Source organism: Giraffa tippelskirchi, chromosome 6 (genome assembly GCF_054371585.1).
Source record: "Giraffa tippelskirchi isolate mGirTip1 chromosome 6, T2T-mGirTip1v1.2.pri, whole genome shotgun sequence".
In the NCBI taxonomy this organism is placed as follows: Eukaryota; Metazoa; Chordata; class Mammalia; order Artiodactyla; family Giraffidae; genus Giraffa; species Giraffa tippelskirchi.
In genome coordinates this window covers 171,704,931-171,723,184 of record NC_137280.1, presented here as the reverse complement: position 1 = coordinate 171,723,184, position 18,254 = coordinate 171,704,931, and the positions used below count along the sequence as shown (strand labels likewise).

The 18,254-nt window shown below is 44.9% G+C and overlaps 1 protein-coding gene and 1 long non-coding RNA gene across 2 annotated transcripts in view; one reads left to right on the top strand and one right to left on the bottom strand.

Moving 5' to 3' along the window:
- LOC145511091 (uncharacterized) overlaps positions 1-18,254 on the bottom strand; it is a 277,792-nt gene that overhangs the window by 64,726 nt on the left and 194,812 nt on the right. Inside the window, exon 3 of the long non-coding RNA XR_014057493.1 lies at positions 2,215-2,294. This is a non-coding gene — a long non-coding RNA (uncharacterized LOC145511091). The remainder of the gene's footprint in view (positions 1-2,214; positions 2,295-18,254) is intronic.
- LOC145511089 (interactor protein for cytohesin exchange factors 1-like) overlaps positions 3-18,254 on the top strand; it is a 64,819-nt gene continuing 46,567 nt past the window's right edge. The window contains exon 1 of the mRNA XM_081503741.1: positions 3-261. The gene's annotated coding sequence lies outside the window, so the exon portion shown is untranslated. The remainder of the gene's footprint in view (positions 262-18,254) is intronic.

The window sequence follows — 18,254 nt, the reverse complement described above, 5'->3', positions numbered from 1 at the left end:
AGCAAGAGTCCTTGTAGTTGGTTTAAGATTTTCAGCCGAGTCGTCTGTCTATCATTCACCTATCTCACACTCACCCCTCCAGGTCCAGACCTCTTGACTCTGGTGGTGGGATCCGACATCAGCCGCTGTCCAAACACCCCCCGGCCCACCTGCCGCGGCTACCTCCATAAGAGGACGCACTCCGGGCTCCTGAAGGGCTGGAGGAAGCGGTGGTTCGTGCTGAAGAATGACGGCTGCCTCCAGTATTACAGACACAAGAAGGTAAACCAAGGGGGAGGCGGAGGGCTGGAGCGCGTAAGAACACACAACTCTGGGGTGTGCGGTGAGTCCACCAGCAAAGGATTGTCTTGGAAGGTCCTGCACACGGTGCAGGATTCTAGAAACAGGGCTCTCTCCCGTGACTTCTAAAGAACTTTTCCTTCTTCAGAGGTTCAGAGGAGTGTAATTTATTTTCTCTGCGGCTGCATAAATCACGGCTGGCATGAGTCTCTATCTCATTTATTCCTATTTTCAGACACTCTGTGAAAACTCTCTTATCAAAGTCAAGCAAATAAGAGCCAAGCCATATACCTAGTGCCCTAGAGAAATCAAGGCAGGCCGAGGCAAAACACAGCTAACACCTTGCTGGCCCGCTGGGCCGGGCACTGTTTCCTAGGTTACCGGGGCTGGTGTCAGCGAGGCTTCCGAAGCAGAGGACCTGAGAATACCTCATCTCCTCGCTCAGACCCCCTTAGAGCAGCGATTTCTAAGGTGAAGGCTGAAGGCGTCTGGGGAATGTTCTCAGAATATGAGCTTCAGTCCTCCCCCCAGTGTTCCTCCCCGTGTTTCCGCCAAGTCTGGGGTGAGGCCCGGGCCTGCGGGCCTGCGGAAGGGACTTCGGGTGATTTTAGCCCACAGTGCAAACAACCAACCAGCAGGCCGTGTCCTGTGGGCACGAGGGTTTTCTGTGCCCAATGCAAGACAACACCGGGGCTTCGCTGGGAGCTCAGTCAGTAGAGAATCTGCCTGCGGTGCAGGAAACCCAGGTTGAATCCCTGGGCTGAGGAGATCCCTTGGAGAAGGAAATGGCAGCCCACTCCAGTGTTCCTGCCTGGAGAATCCCATGGACAGAGGAGCCTGGTGGGCTACAGTCCCTGGGGTCACAAAAGTTGGACACAATTTAGCGACTAGACCACCACCACCATGCAATATGACGGGATTTCCTGGTGGCTCAGTGGTAAAGAATCCGCCTGCCAGAGTAGGAGACGTGGAAAATGCAGGGTGGATCCCTGGGTCGGGAAGATCCCCTAGAGAATGAAATGGCAGCCCACTCCAGTATTCTTACCTGGAGAATCCCATGGACAGAGGGGCCTGGTGGGCTACTGTCCACGGGATCACAAGAGTTGGACATAACTTAGTGACTCAACAACAGCAACGTGTAATGCGATGTTTAAGTTTTTTTTTAATTACATGCAAGCATGATACATTTCAGAGATTTTGCACAGAAATTCCGATGCCCAATTTCTTTTGAAAAGGTCTCCAGCTGAGTAGTGGCTGCCTCCTCTAGGGAGGCAGACAGCTGCCCAGTCCAAGAGAGTCCCAGCTGCTTCCTATGTCCTCTGCCCTACTGACTTCTCTCCAAAAATTATATTGCCCTAGTTTCTTAATTTTAAGGGTTTTGGGGGTATTTTATATATTTTAAAAAAGACATTAATTCCTCTCCATAACAAGGAATATCTATATATCTATCTGTGTGCTTAATCACTCATTCATGTCCAACTCTTTGCAACCCCACGGACTGTAGCCCACCAGGCTCCTCTGTCCATGGGATTTTCCCAGGCAAGAATACTGGAGTGGGTTGCCATTTCCTTCTCCAGTATATCTATCTATATATATATAAAGAAATCAGTACATTTTTAAAAATATAAGGAGTGACTTTGCACGTTGAATCATTGTGAATACTTCTTATTTCTAGACTGTGGATCACTTATGTGTGACACAGACCAGAAGGTGCCTGCCTTTCGTGGCAATTTGAGCCAATCAGCTGCTTTGCGAAAACCCTGTCTCCCTCCAGTGCAGGAAAATAAGATTCTCTGTAATCAGGGTGAGAAGCCTTGCTTTCTGTATTCTGAGTATGAAAGGGGAACAGACCAGAAGGTTCCAACCTGGGTATGCTTCAGAAGCCCCTGACGAGTTTGCCAAAGTACACATGCAAACTACTTTCCTCCCCCTTACCTCCTCAGTGGAGTCCTGGAAACTGTATGTTCTTATGTAAGCGTTCAAGGTCATTCTGAAGGAGCAAAGTTCATTCCCATCTATAGAAGACAAAAATAGAAACAATAATGCAGGCTTGCCAATTGTTCTTTCCTGGAGTAGATGGTCTTTTATCCTGATAGTGTGTGCTTCCCACCTCTCAGTGATGATAATTTTTGTTTCCTTTTGTGAAATAGTGACAGTAGTATTAATAGATGCCAGCTTTTCTTTAATGGCCTTCCTCAGCAAAACAAATTTGTAAAGCAACCTTATGTCAAGCATCTCACACTTTTAAGATTCCTAGTTCTTGAGATTTAGAATGGTTCCTGCCGCGGTGTCTGAGCTTGCCAGGGGGCAGTCACAGAGCTAGTGGTGCCTGCAGATGTTGTATTTGGCTTGCACAATGTTTTCATAAACTTTTTAATGAAATGCATTCAGGTGAAGCATGTGCTCTCCAATCTGCCATAATCCCTACTGCTGCTCACTTCCTCACACTGAGCCCAGTCACTTAACTTACTCACTAGACCCTGTAGGGATATGCGTGTGTGAGTCTTGGGGTAGAATTTATGTGAAAAATTAACAGGGTGGTGGTAGAGTGGTTGCAATTAAAATAGATGAAAAAAAAAAAAAAAACACTTCTAGTCCTCTTGGAAAAGAAATGTGCATCTTATAGTGAGTTTGGACACAGTTAAGAAAAGAAGCATCTTGAGTAACTGCAGTTGGATGCATCACTACCACAGTAGGTTTAACACGGAAATGGTAGAATATAAAAATATGGCTTTATGTTGTTTACAAAGGGCCAAAATCAGATCGCTTGTAATGTGACATATTCCAGAATACATCATGCATAATCTTTAGGGCAGATTGCAGTAACTGAAGAGAGTTAAGGGGGCATCATAAGAACACAGCAGATTAAATTAGCAGAAAATCAACTCAGCTATACAGTATTCATTCATGCGACAAATATTTATTGAGTGCTTTTTAAGAGCCAGGCATTATGCTAAGCACTGGGAATTAAAAAAAAAAAAAAAAGGCATGGTGCCTGCTCTGTCTGTCCTCATTTCCTGTTATAGCTCTGTTCCTACTCATATCAGTAGAAGAGGCTGATACGAGGAAACAGACCCACAAATAAATACGCAGTCATGATTGGTGCGAGAAGAAAAATTATGCGATGGGAGAAGAGAATTGCAGCTGTCTGAATCCAAACAAGAGGTACGGTCATACAGAGATTTAAAAAGTGAAGTTGCATATAAATATGGCTTCCATGATGTCTCAGACGGTAGAGAACCTGTCTGCAATGCAGGAGACCCGGGTTCGATCTTTGGGTCGGGAAGATCCCCTGGAGAAGGGAATGGCAACCCACTCCAGTGTTCTGGCCTGGAGAAGTCCAGGGACGGAGGAGCCCGATGGGCTATAGTCCATGGGGTCGCAAAGAGTTGGACACGACTGAGCGACTAAGCACATGCATACATAGGCTCTAAGAAAACTCTGTGTCACCCAGGGAGAGTACTCAAGGAAGGGCAGACCTAGAAAAGGCAGCCCTCTCCAAGGCTATCCGTGGGAAATGTAGTTGAAGCTCCTGGCTATCAGAGCAGCTCGCAGGTTTGTTGAGACAGAGGTAGTTAGTCTGTAGTCAGAAGGCAAACAGGAAGTAATCCTGTGGAGCCCAAGACGGGGCAGGCAAACTGAAGCTGGCGGCTGGTACCTGGGTGAGTCGCAGAAGCTGGGGAATCCTCTACAGCAGGGAGCCCGGAGCACGAGAGATCCCTGCGGGGAGGACCGCAGGAGCGGGGGAAGTGAGCGGAGGGCATCAGGGCCCCCGGGTGGGCAGGGGGTGTCCCCATGGAGAGGGTCACAGGAAGGTTTGCGTCACGTCACACGCGGGCTACAAGGTTCCCGGGAACAGAGCGTCCTGGGTGACGAGCTCAGACAGAGCGTCCCCAGATGTCCATGACTCAAACTGCAGACCCACCCTCAGCAGCTGCAAAAAGCAGGAAGCCCCTTCCCCTTGCAATGTTCCTCTGTCGCCCTCTACTGAGAAAACAACATGCTTAATGTTTAAAAAACAAAAACACAAACACAAACCTAGGGGAGGAATCGCAGCCATTATTGCAGAGCATGTACTCAAGGGTGAATTTGGAGCTGAAAGCCACAAGTTCACAACTGATGCAAGATTAAAATGAAGGGTTTAGTATAGATTAGAAGACACGGGAGTATATAATGAATTCCTTCTTGAGGATGTAACACTTTAGCTTAGGCCTAAGGGCTGAATGAGGGGCTTCCCTAGTAGCTCAGTTGGTAAAGAATCTGCCTGCAATGCAGGAGATCCAAGTTTGATTCCTGGGTGGGGAAGATCCTCTGGAGAAGGAAATGGCAACCTACTCCAGTATTCTTGCCTGGAGAATCCCAAGGACAGAGGAGCCTAATAGGCTACAGTCCACGGGATCGCAAGAGTCAGACACAACTTAGCGACTACACCACTAACCACCATCAAGGGCTGAAATAGTGTTAGCAAGAGAAAGCGTTGGGATGAGGGTTTTCTAGGCGGGAGAAACAACATGTGTGAAGTCCTTGAACTGGATAAAAGCTTGGTGGGTTTGATGGACTCTGAGAAAGCCCAGGGTAGCTACACCACGTGCAGGAGCGCAGGGAAGGCAGGCGGTCACCTGAAGAGGTGGGCAGGAGGCCGTCAGCACAGGGCCTGAGTCAATGACAGGGCTTTCTGGGTGTTTGCCTAGCTACAGTAGAAAGCCAGCAACATTCTTGTGGGCAGTTTCAAAAGATCATTCTGACTGCTGCATGGCGAATAAATTGGAGGAGACGAGTGGAAAGGAAACACCAGTTAGAACACTCGTGCCATAGTCTAGGCAACAGGTGGTGGTGGTTTAGTAACTAAGTCGAGTCCAACTCTTCTGACCCCATGGACTGTAGCCCACCAGGCTCCTCTGTCCATGGGATTCTCCAGGCAACAATACTGGAGTGAGGTGCCATTTCCTTCTCCAGGGGATCTTCCTGACCCAGGGGCTGAACCTGGGTGTCCTGCACTGCAGGCAGATTCTTTACCATCTGAGCCACCAGGGAAGCCCAAGGCAACAGGAGACCCTAGGCTAAGTAGTCTTGACCAGGGTGGGAATAAGGAAGCTAAGTGGACAGATCTCAAGAGATATTTAAAAGCTGAAATCAAAAGGATTTGATGATGGATTGAATGTGGTAGAGAAATGGGAAAAATGGACAATCAAGGATGACCAAAGTAACTGTTTGGTAACTGTATGGAAAGGCATCATTTACTGAAAAAGGAGCAGGTTACCAGGGTTTAGAGCAAGGTGAGATAAGAAGTTCATTTTGGGCTACATTTAGAGTATTGTATATACTTTATATTTAGAGTATAGCAAATATATGTCCCTTTGGTATCTCTAATTTTCTTGAAGAGATCTCTAGTCTTTCCCAATCTGTTGTTTTCCTCTATTTCTTTGCACTGATCACCGAGGAAGGCTTTCTTATCTCTCCTTGCTATTCTTTGGAACTCTGCATTCAGATGGGAATATCTTTCCTTTTCTCCTTTGCTTTTCGCTTCTCTTCTCTTCCCAGCTATCTGTAAGGCCTCCTCAGACAGCCATTTTGCTTTTTTGCATTTCTTTTCCATGGGGATTTTCTTGATCCCTGTCTCCTGTACAATGTCACGAACCTGTCCATAGTTCATCAGGCACTCTGTCTATCACGTCTAGTCCCTTAAATCTATTTGTCACTTTGACTGTATACTCATAAGAGATTTGATCTAGGTCATACCTGAATAGACTAGTGGTTTTCCCTACTTTCTTCAATTTAAGTCTGAATTTGGCAATAAGCAGTTCATGATCTGAGCCACAGTCTGCTCCTGGTCTTGTTTTTGCTGACTGTATAGAGCTTCTCCATCTTTGGCTGCAAAGAATATAATCAATCTGATTTCGGTGTTGACTATCTGGTGATGTCCACGTGTAGAATCTTCTCTTGTGTTGTTGGAATAGGGTGTTTGCTATTACCAGTGCGTTCTCGTGGCAAAACTCTATTAGCCTTTGCCCTGCTTCATTCTGTACTCCAAGGCCAAACTTGCCTGTTACGCCAGGTGTTTCTTGACTTCCTACTTTTGCATTCCAGTCCCCTATAATGAAAAGGACATCTTTTTTGGGTGTTAGTTCTAGAAGGTCTTGTAGGTCTTCATAGAACCGTTCAACTTCAGCTTCTTCGGCGTTACTGGTCGGGGCATAGACTTGGATTACCGTGATATTGAATAGTTTGCCTTGGAAACGAACAGAGATTATTCTATCGTTTTTGAGATTGCATCCAAGTACTGCATTTTGGACTCTTTTGTTGACCATGATGGCTACTCCATCATGGTGATCTAGATGATCACTCACCTAGAGCCAGACATCCTGGAATGTGAAGTCAACTGGGCGTTAGAAAGCATCACTACGAACAAAGCTAGTGGAGGTGATGGAATTCCAGTTGAGCTATTTCAAATCCTCAAAGCCAGACATCCTGGAATGTGAAGTCAAGTGGGCTTTAGAAAGCATCACTATGAACAAAGCTAGTGGAGGTGATGGAATTCCAGTTGAGCTGTTTCAAATCCTCAAAGATGATGCTGTGAAAGTGCTGCACCCGATATGCCAGCAAATTTGGAAAACTCAGCAGTGGCCACAGGACTGGAAAAGGTCAGTTTTCGTTCCAATCCCAAAGAAAGGCAATGCCAAAGAATGCTCAAACTACTGCACAATTGCACTCATCTCACATGCTAGTAAAGTAATGCTCAAAATTCTCCAAGTCAGGCTTCAGCAATACGTGAACCGTGAACTTCCAGATGTTCAAGCTGGTTTTAGAAAAGGCAGAGGAACCAGAGATCAAATTGCCACTATCCACTGGATCATCGAAAAAGCAAGAGAGTTCTAGAAAAACATCTATTTCTGCTTTATTGACTATGCCAAAGCCTTTGACTGTGTGGATCACAATAAACTGTGGAAAATTCTGAAAGAGATGGGAATACCAGACCATCTGACCTGTCTCTTGAGAAACCTGTATGCAGGTCAGGAAGCAACAGTTCGAACTGGACGTGGAAAAACAGACTGGTTCCAAATAGGAAAAGGAGTACGTCAAGGCTGTATATTGTCACCCTGCTTATTTAATTTATATGCAGAGTACATCATGAGAAACGCTGGGCTGGAAGAAACACAAGCTGGAATCAAGATTGCTGGGAGACATATCACTAACCTCAGATATGCAGATGACACCACCCTTATGGCAGAAAATGAAGAAGAACTAAAGAGCCTCTTGATGAAGGTGAAAGAGGAGAGTGAAAAAGTTGGCTTAAAGCTCAACGTTCAGAAAACTAAGATCATGGCATCTGGTCCCATCACTCCATGGGAAATAGATGGGAAAACAGTGGAAACAGTGTTAGACTTTATTTTTTTGGGCTCCAAAATCACTGCTGATGGTGACTGCAGCCATGAAATTAAAAGACGCTTACTCCTTGGAAGGAAGGTTATGGCCAACCTAGATAGCATATTTAAAAGCAGAGACATTACTTTGCCAACAAAAGTCCGTCTAGTCAAGGCTATTGTTTTTCCAGTGGTCATGTATGGTTGTGAGAGTTGGACGGTGAGCGCCGCAGAATTGATGCTTTTGAACTGTGGTGTTGGAGAAGACTCTTGAGAGTCCCTTGGACTGCAAGGAGATCCAATCAATCCATCCTGAAAGCGATCAATCCTGGGTGTTCATTAGAAGGTCTGATGTTGAAGCTGAAACTCCAATACTTTGGCCACCTCATGCGAAAGGTTGACTCATTGGAAAAGACCCTGATGCTGGGTAGGATTGGGGGCGGGAGGAGAAGGGGACAACAGAGGATGAGATGGTTGGATGGCATCACCAACTCGATGGACATGGGTTTGGGTAGACTCCGGGAGTTGGTGATGGACAGAGAGGCCTGGTGTGCTGCAATTCATGGGGTCGCAAAGAATCGGACACGACTGAGCGACTGAACTGAACTGAAATATATGTACATATAGTATTCAAAGCCATGGAAATCGATGAGACTGTTAAGGGAGAGAATATAAAGTGAGATGCAAAGAGAATGCTCAAATCCAGAAAGTGGACAGAGTAGGGAGAAACAGGAAGAGTGATTGAGAGGGGTGGCCATAGAGATAGAAATGAAACCCAGAGAAATATGGTGTCATGGAGCCAAGACAAAAATAAAAAAGGTTTCAAGAGGGAGGGTGATAGTGTCTCCTGGTATTGCTGACAGGCCATACCGTGATGACTATTAGGAAGCATCCGCTGAGTTTGGCATTGTGCAAGTCCTTGGAAACTTTGTCAAGAGAGGTCGGGTATACAGACTGAGTGAAGAAAGAAACAGTCCATTATGCGAGTTGGAAAAGTGTAGACAGCATCTGCAGACCCATCTTTTGAAAATCTGGCCTATGAAAGAGACTAGAGAAATAGTGTGAAAAGCGAGGAGTGTTTGGTCCATTTACAGTTAATTTTATCACTGATCTAATTGGGTTTACCTCTACTATTGTTATTTTTGCTTTCAGTCTGTCTCTCTATTCTGCTTCTATTCCTCACCTTTCTTGCCTCCTCTCAAAATAGCCCACTTGGAACCTATAACCTATTATACAGAGTGAAGTAAGTCAGAAAGAGAAAGATAAATATCGTATTCTAACGCATATATACGGAATCTAAAAAATGGTACTGAAGAATTTATTTACAGGGCAGCAATGGAGAAACAGACATAGAGAATAGACTTATGGACACGGGGAGAGGGGAGGAGAGGGTGAGATGTATGGAGAGAGTAACATGCAAACTTACATTGCCATATGTGAAATAGATAGCCAATGGGAATTTGCTGTATGTCTCAGGAAACTCAAACAGGGGCTCTGTATCAACCTAGAGGGCTGGGATGGGGAGAGAGGCTCAAGAGGGAGGGGATATATGTATCCCTATGGTTGATTCATGTTGAGGTTTGACAGAAAACATCAAAGTTCTGTAAAGCAATTATCTGTCAATAAAAAAATAAATTAATTAAAAAAAATAGCCTACTTGGGCTTCCCCAGTGGCTCAGTGGTAAAGAATTTGCCTGCAACGCAGGAGACATGGGTTCGATCCCTGGGTCAGGAAGATCCCCTGGAGGAAGGCATGGCAACTCACTCCAGTATTCTTGCCTGGAGAATCCCATGGACAGAGGAGCTTGACAGGCTACAGACAATCCATAGGGCTGCAGAGGGTCAGACACAACTGAAGTTACTTAGCACACACACACACACGATCCCACTTAACTTGGTAGTTATTAAGTTTTTTATTGTTCTTTTGGTGATTACCAAAAATATTACACCCTGCATTGAGATGTTCTAGAGTCAAATATAGATTAGTATTTAAACTATTTTATGGACATCACAGTGTCTGATTTAACCGTGTCTTAAGTAATACGTTTGTGTTGTCACATGCTTAAATTCTGTGCAGAGTGTAAACCCTCTGAGATATTGTTGGTATTATGTCATACAATCAACATTCTACTTCTTAGTATAAGTTGTTTCTTTGTGCTTTATTCTGCATACATTCTCCTGAAATTCTTCTGTCTAGTTTAATAGCAAAGAATCTCCAAAGGGTCTTACTTTTGGCAATTACATTTCCAGTTCTAGTGTCCACTTAATTATTTGTTTGTGTTTTCTGTTCATGCTGAAATGTTTAAGCCTGCGTTTTGTATCTTGACATGTTAATCACAGTCCTGCTGAAGTCCATCCTTATCAGGACCCCCTATGGGTGCCTGTTTCCATCATCTGCCATTTCTGCAACTCTGTCTCAGTTAGAATCTTAAGCAACCTTCAGACATTGTGAAGAGTGGTCTTTTTGTCATTCATTCTGATTCCCGAGATTGGTCTTCACGATTCTAACCCAGAGCCTCATTTATCAAGATCTCCTCCTTGATGGCTCTGAGCTCCGTGAGTGTGTTGAAATCTCTGCTTAGCTTCTTCGCCCCTTCAGATAGACGTGACCCCAATGTTGGGCTCATCTGCTGGGTTTTAGCCCCATTATTCTTCATTATCTTATAGGCTCTCTGATGTTTTCAAAGAGGCATTTATCAACATTCCAGCTTTTCTAAGTTTCTTAGTTGGTCCTAATGAACCAGTCTGACATTAAAAAAAGGACAATTCCGGTGACAGCTGAAAACAAAGGAGACATGAGAATAACATGTTATTCTCATGAATAACATGAGACCAGTCCATCCTAAAGAATAACATGTTTTGTTATTCTTTTTTAAGGTCTAAGATACCAGTTTAAGCATGAATGATTCTGAAAGGAGAGTCAAGCAAGGAGAAAAAGGCTGGAGATACAGAAAAAGAGGAGTAACTGGGGGATCCATTTACCTCATATGCCATCTATCCTAAAAGTTGGGTATATATAGCTCAGCAGCACCAGCAGAGAAAATGAATTTTATGAAGGATAAGACAGAATGCTCAACTAGGTTTTTAAGAGAAAGGGAACATTCTCTGTCCACAGGAGCAGAACAAGCCAATTTTTGTTCTGTTCTGTGAATCTACGTGCGCAAGAATCCACACGTCGGTGTATGTGGGGGGAGGGGGCCTGGAGGACACTGGACACACTGGGCCTCACAGATCTCAAAGAAGAAAGCAGCTATGCTTTAAATACTTGCCTCTATTTCAGGAATTCTGATGGTCACAGCATGTTTACTTTGCTGTGCTGGAGGAAGGCTCCAAGGGACCCAGAGGCGCAAAGCAGTATGAGAGGCTTCATTGTGAACAAAGTGTAAACCTCGGAGCATGAAATAAGATCAATTCTTTTAGCCACGTGTCTTGAATTCTTTTGTAAATGTGACCTGCTAATCTTTGATTTCCTTCTGTGAAAGGAAAGCAGACGATACTCCCTTCCACAGTAGCCGCAACGGTCACAGTGCACTCTCAAAGGCTATTAAGTCTAACCCTAAGTGCAGGCAAGGTAAAGCAGACTAGAACCCAGGCTTTGAAGGTCAGTCAGCTCCACAGCTTCCAGTGTTAGAATAACTGTATACTATGACTTTCAGTTGGAGAAGGCAGTGGCACCCCACTCCAGTACTCTTGCCTGGAAAATCCCATGGACGGAGGAGCCTGGTAGGCTGCAGTCCATGGGGTCGCGAAGAGTCTGACACGACTGAGCGACTTCACTTTCACTTTTCGCTTTCATGCACTGGAGAAGGAAATGGCAACCCACTCCAGTGTTCTTGCCTGGAGAATCCCAGGGATGGCTGAGCCTGGTGGGCTGCCGTCTATGGGGTCGCACAGAGTCGGACACGACTGAAGCGACTTAGCAGCAGCAGCAGCAGCATGACTTTCAGTAAACTAAAGGTTATCAGACAAAAGAAAAAAATTGCCCTAGAATTGTCTCAAGACAAGTCCAAGTCCCTTGGACTGCAAGGAGATCCAACCAGTCCATCCTAAAGGAGATCAGTCCTGGGTGTTCATTGGAAGGACTGATGTTGAAGCTGAAGCTCCAATACTTTGGCCACCTCATGAGAAGAGCTGACTCATTGGAAAAGACCCTGATGCTGGGAAAGACTGAAAGCAGGAGGAGAAGGGGACGCCAGAGGATGAGATGGTTGGATGGCATCAATGGATGATGCCATTGACTCAATGGACATGAGTTTGAGCAAGCTCCGGGAGTTGGTGATGGACAGGGAGGCCTGGTGTGCTGCAGTCCATGGGGTCGCAGAGAGTCGGACACGACTGAGCGACTGAACTGAACTGTCTCAAGATGCAGAAGAAAACCAGCCCCACGGAAGGGGCTTTAACGGACCGCAGGAGTAAACAGTAGAGTGGACTTCTGATGCTGCTTTATGCTCTTGCTTGTTGGCACAGTGGTTCTGTGCACGAATCTATCCAGCTGATCCTCTGGAGGGCATGGAACCCTGGAGCTCTGAGGAGAGATCGGACCAAGAGATTCAGCTGTGTTATATATGAAACCCTTTGCATGTGGCGTCGGCACTGTATATCGAGGTCACCTAGGAAGACTGTAAATTCCAAGAGAAGAGAGCTGAGGCCAAAGCCAGGGGAACAAGGGCAGAGCCGGTCAGAAGTCTGGCCCAGGGAGGAGGGTCTGGCCTTACAGGCTGAACACAAACAGCCAATGGGACCAGAAGGAGTTTTGTGCTTGCAGAGCCCAGGCAAAAGCGTGTTTCAAGATGCTGGGAGCAGCCGCTGCCGTGAAGCAATCGCCTGCTAGACACAGGCCTCTTAGAGGGAGGGTGGGTCTCCCTTGCTAGGACTGGCCCTGCTGCTATCTTTAAACTCACTTTTTCCCAGTGTAAAGGCATGCTTGTCTATAATATCCCGAGGGAGGTAGAGAAGGCTCTCTCGAGCGTACATTTCTGGTGACGCACTCTCCCTCTCTCATCTCCTTTTCTAAGGCAAATTCTTGGGAAGAGTTGTCTAGCACCAAATTCCTTCCCTCAGTTTCCTAACCCACTGCAATCAGGTGCCTGACTCTGCCATACGTGTACACACGGAAATCATGATCACGGCCAGGTGATCCAGGAAAAGAGAGCAGGGTGAGAAAAGCAGTGGGCTACCAACATTTAACGGGACACGATAATGTCTACCTGATAAGACTCTTATGTGGATTAAATGAAGTATGTAAACCAATAATTACAGAGTCCGGCGCATAGTGTCAACTACTAGATTTCATCCCCTTGACCCATTTTACCTTCATCTAAGTAATTTGCCTGTGTTCATGTAGCTGATAAGTGAGTATAGATTCAAACTCATGTCTTCTTGGCTAAAAAGGATATTTCTATCTTTCCAATACTCCAGACATCCTTCCCAGGGCTTTTAGTCCCCAGTTTTGTGCCTGCCTGCAAACTACCTGGAAGAGAGAGGTGAACATAAGAAATATTAAGTAAGATTTGTGTCATTTGCTGGTTTCACAGGAATGGAAAAAATGAATATCTCATCAATGGAAAAATACTCGTGGCATTCAGAAGGCAGGGAATGAGTCAATATGTGCAATCAATATAATAGAGGATTTCCAAGTTTCCAATAAAATCTGGACTAAGTTCAGCTCGACGACATTTCAATACTGCACCTCATTGGAATCTTACTTTGTAATTTAAGGGATTGACCAGTAGGTGGCGCAACTTACTCACAAATGGTTTCTCAGCGTCCACCTGGGACCATAAGTTGACATAAAATTCTTGTGAATGCAGGAAGCGCCTGAGCACTAATTTAAACCAACTTCCTCCTTTTCCCAAATATGAAAATAAGGATTAAAGATTACATAATTTTAAGAGAAGACCCAGCATTTAAACCAGGTTGTTGATATTCACCTGGAATCCACTTCTTTATACAGGCTACCAGTCTCAAACTTTGGGTAATATCCGCTAAGAAGACCATACAAAGATAAAGCAGCTAGCCCTGGGTTAGGAAAGTGTCAGATACATAGGGAGAGTTGTCTGCTATGAGACGACCATCTTAAGATGATATTCTGTTGGGGCTATTTATCCAGTATTAAGTCTCAATTAAAAAAAAAAAAGGACATTTAAAATGGGAAGAAATCCAAATCCCTTTCACCTTTCTGACTTCATCCCACCACCTTCTGCTTTTTCTCCTATGACAGAGTCCCCCTTGATAGGCAGACTTTCAGACTGCAAACTAGAAGGAAGCCAGCCTCCCAAGGCAGCTTCCTTTCCAGGCTGCCCTGGTGTGAGAATTCCCAAGGACAAAGGCAAGGCCATCATGCCATGTCTACCTGTAAAACATATTCTTGGGAGAAATTCATGACCATCCTGTTATTGGCAAAACAGTTACTGAAACCTTATTATGTGTCGGAGACAAGCTGAAAAAACAATAGAAGGCCAGTAGCTCTCATGGGGTTTCGCTTTCCTGAGGGAAGAGACAGACAGTGAAGTGGATAATTTCCGACACTGATAAGCATCTGGGTTTGAGAGTGGCTGACTTTACTTTGCCAACAAAGGTCCATCTAGTCAAGGCTATGGTTTTTCCAGTGGTCATGTATGGATGTGAGAGTTGGACTGTAAAGAAAGCTGAGTGCTGAAGAATTGATGCTTCTGAACCGTGGTGTTGGAGAAGACTTGAGAGTCCCTTGGACTACAAGGAGATCCAATCAATACATCCTAAAGGAGCTCAGTCCTGGGTGTTCATTGGAAGGACTGATGCTGAAGCTGAAACTCCAATACTTTGTCCAGCTGATGCAAAGAACTGACTCATTGGAAAAGACGCTGATGCTGGGAAGGATTGGGGGCAGGAGGAGAAGGGGACGACAGAGGATGAGATGGCTGGATGGCATCACTGACTTGATGGACATGTGTTTGAGTAAACTCCGAGAGTTGGTGATGGACAGGGAGGCCTGGTGTGCTGCAGTCCATGGGGTTGCAAAGAGTCGAACACGACTCAGTGACTGAACTGAACTGAACTGAACTGAGAGGAGTGGTGGGGTTGGGAGCCTAGTTTCAAGGAATAGTCAAGGAAACTTTTCTGAGAAAATGGTATTTCAGATAAAAATAAAGATCTGGAGGAACGATTTCAGTAGAGGAACCGTTAGTACAAAAGGCCAGAGGAGGGAACATTAAGCTATGTTCAGTCATTATAATCTAAGCATGAGGCGTTTCATCCTGTTGGGTCTTAAGCACTTGCTACCTGGTATAAAGAAGCATCTGAAGGCAGAAGCTTAAGTGAGGGGAAGAAGCGGCCCCTCTGGACCGTGCCAGGTGCATCTCCTTTCCCTCGCGTGGACCTTGTAAGGGCACCCGAGTCCTGCAGGCTGGCCCTGGTCTGTGGGGAGGCGGGGGTCACCAGGAGCAGAAAAGACTCACTAAATACACCAAATACAAGCTGCAGGTACTTTGAGCTTTTAAAATAGCCTGCTGATCTCCATCTCATTGTTTCTCAAAATGTGGTCTGAAAACCACAAATTAGAATCACCTTGGCACTTGTCAGATACCCCTGGACATCAGATCAGGTCTTCCAAATCTGAATGTAGGGGCTGGGGCTCAGGAATACGGGTTATACTAAGTGTGCACACACACACGTGTGGTGAGTGCTGTCCACGCTAACACTGAGAACTGATGCTCTGTAGAATCTGCGTTTCCCTGGTGTTTCAGCTCTTCACACAGTGTGGCCTTCAACTTTTTCCTAGCACAGGTTCAGTCCTTTCTTTAAAGCAGGAAGAGCACACCATGCGTACACATTGCTTTTGGGACATACTTGCCATCATCATTTCCACGGAGGCTATTTGTTTGCAGACCTGTCCTGTCATCTCAGAACTAAGACAGTGCTTCCATTTAAACCGAGTCATCTTCCTCCTAAACACTGCATAGTCACTCAGGTCTGCCATCTCCGGTTTCCTTGGGCCAAACAGGATGACAAAGAAAACTAGGCGACGGTCCCCACGTCTCTTTGTTCTCACTGCCATTGTGTGTGATGGTCAGATGTGTGTGTTATGTTGCAAGGAATTACCATAGTGAATGAGTTGCACAAAATTCTACCCAAGAAATTCTAAAATAAGGAGCTTGCAAATGGAGTGCCTGCTCTAGCTGTGAAAAATGTGCTCTGAAAGCACAGAAGGAACATTTGCAACTTGAAACTTTTCATCAGAAATTGAGAGAACTCAAGGTCAGTTTAATATTAATTCTCTCCCAGCTCTTTCATCTAACAGATATCAAGTTGCATTTGAATCTGGTAAAGAGACATGAATTTAGGTCAGTTTAGCCTTCAAAGGACAAATTTCTTGAGAAATATCCTATATGCATCTATTTAGTTTTGAGTATCACTAGGTTATTTTAAGGTGAAAATGACCAAAGCTTGCCTTTTTCATAGAAAGGGAAATTTGTTTCTGGTAAGTCGAAATTGCTTTTGAATAATTTATAGGGAACAGAGAATTCATCAGGTCTGATATCAGCAGGCATGAGATTGCCTTATTCTATAATGGGTGTGATGGGAGCTGGAAAGCTGGAGTTGCTTAGCATGAGAATTCCTATCTGGAACCTCATACAAGTTAAAGGCAGGCAACATTTAAGAAATGGAAAGCTGGAGTCAAAACTATGTAAAAAGAAACCTTTCAAAAAAAATAGCCTTACCGTAAATGATACTCTCTAGACGCCCCACCCCCATGCTGATATTCATTCCACCAGAGTTGACAGTCAATAAGCAAAACCTCATCTCATATCACCATCCTCTCCTCTTTTTCACTGGTGCAGAGACGATAACAGGAACAGGATAAAGTAGTAAAGCCAACTAAAATGAAAATAGATTGCTCCAAATAAAGTTAGATAAGACCTTCAATTGATAACTGTTCAGTTCAGTCAGTTCAGTCACTCAGTCGTGTCCGACTCTTTGTGACCCCATGGACTGCAGCACGCCAGGCTTCCCTGTCCATCACCAACTCCCAGAGCCTACTCAAATTCATGTCCATTGAGTCGGTGATGCCATCCAACCATGTCATCCTCTGTTGTCCCCTTCTCCTCCCGCCTTCAATCTTTCCCAGCTTCAGGGTCTTTTCCAATGAGTCAGTTCTTTGCATCAGCTGGACAAAGTATTGGAGTTTCAGCTTCAGCATCAGTCCTTCCAATGAATATTCAGGACTGATTTCCTTTAGGATGGACTGGTTGGATCTCCTTGCAGTCCAAGGGACTCTCAAGAGTCTTCTCCAACACCACAGTTCAAAAGCATCAATTCTGCGGCCCTCAGCTTTCTTCACCGTCCAACTCTCACATCCATACATGACCACTGGAAAAACCATAGCCTTGAGTAGACGGACTTTTGTTGGCAAAGTAACGTCTCTGCTTTTAAATATGCTATCTAGGTTGGCCATAACCTTCCTTCCAAGGAGTAAGCGTCTTTTAATTTTGTGGCTACAATCACCATCAGCAGTGATTTTGGAGCCCCCAAAAATAAAGTCTGACACTGTTTCCACTGTTTCCCCATCTATTTCCCATGAAGTGATGGGACCAGATGCCATGATCTTAGTTTTCTGAACGTTGAGCTTTAAGCCAACTTTTTCACTCTCCTCTTTCACTTTCATCAAGAGGCTCTTTAGTTCTTCTTCACTTTCTGCCATAAGGGTGGTGTCATCTGCATATCTGAGGTTATTGATATTTCTCCCAGCAATCTTGATTCCAGCTTGTGTTTCTTCCAGCCCAGAGTTTCTCATGATGTACTCTGCATATAAGTTAAATAAGCAGGGTGACAATATACAGCTTTGACGTACTCCTTTTCCGATTTGGAACCAGTCTGTCGTTCCATGTCCAGTTCTAACTGTTGCTTCCTGACCTGCATACAGGTTTCTCAAGAGACAGGTCAAATGGTCTGGTATTCCCATCTCTTTGAGAATTTTCCACTGTTTATTGTGATCCACACAGTCAAAGGCTTTGGCATAGTCAATAAAGCAGAAATAGATGTTTTTCTAGAACTCTCTTGCTTTTTCGATGATCCAGTGGATAGTGGCAATTTGATCTCTGGTTCCTCTGCCTTTTCTAAAACCAGCTTGAACATCTGGAAGTTCACAGTTCACGTATTGCTGAAGCCTGACTTGGAGAATTTTGAGCATTACTTTACTAGCATGTGAGATGAGTGTAATTGTGCGGTAGTTTGAGCATTCTTTGGCATTGCCTTTCTTTGGGATTGGAACGAAAACTGACCTTTTCCAGTCCTGTGGCCACTGCTGAGTTTTCCAAATTTGCTGGCATATCGGGTGCAGCACTTTCACAGCATCACCTTTGAGGATTTGAAATAGCTCAACTGGAATTCCATCACCTCCACTAGCTTTGTTCATAGTGATGCTTTCTAAGGCCCACTTGACTTCACATTCCAGGATGTCTGGCACTAGGTGAGTGATCACACCATCGTGATTATCTGGGTCGTGAAGATCTTTTTTGTACAGTTCTTCTGTGTATTCTTGCCACCTCTTCTTAATATCTTCTGCTTCTGTTAGGTCCATACCATTTCTGTCCTTTATCGAGCCCATCTTTGCATGAAATGTTCCTTTGGTATCTC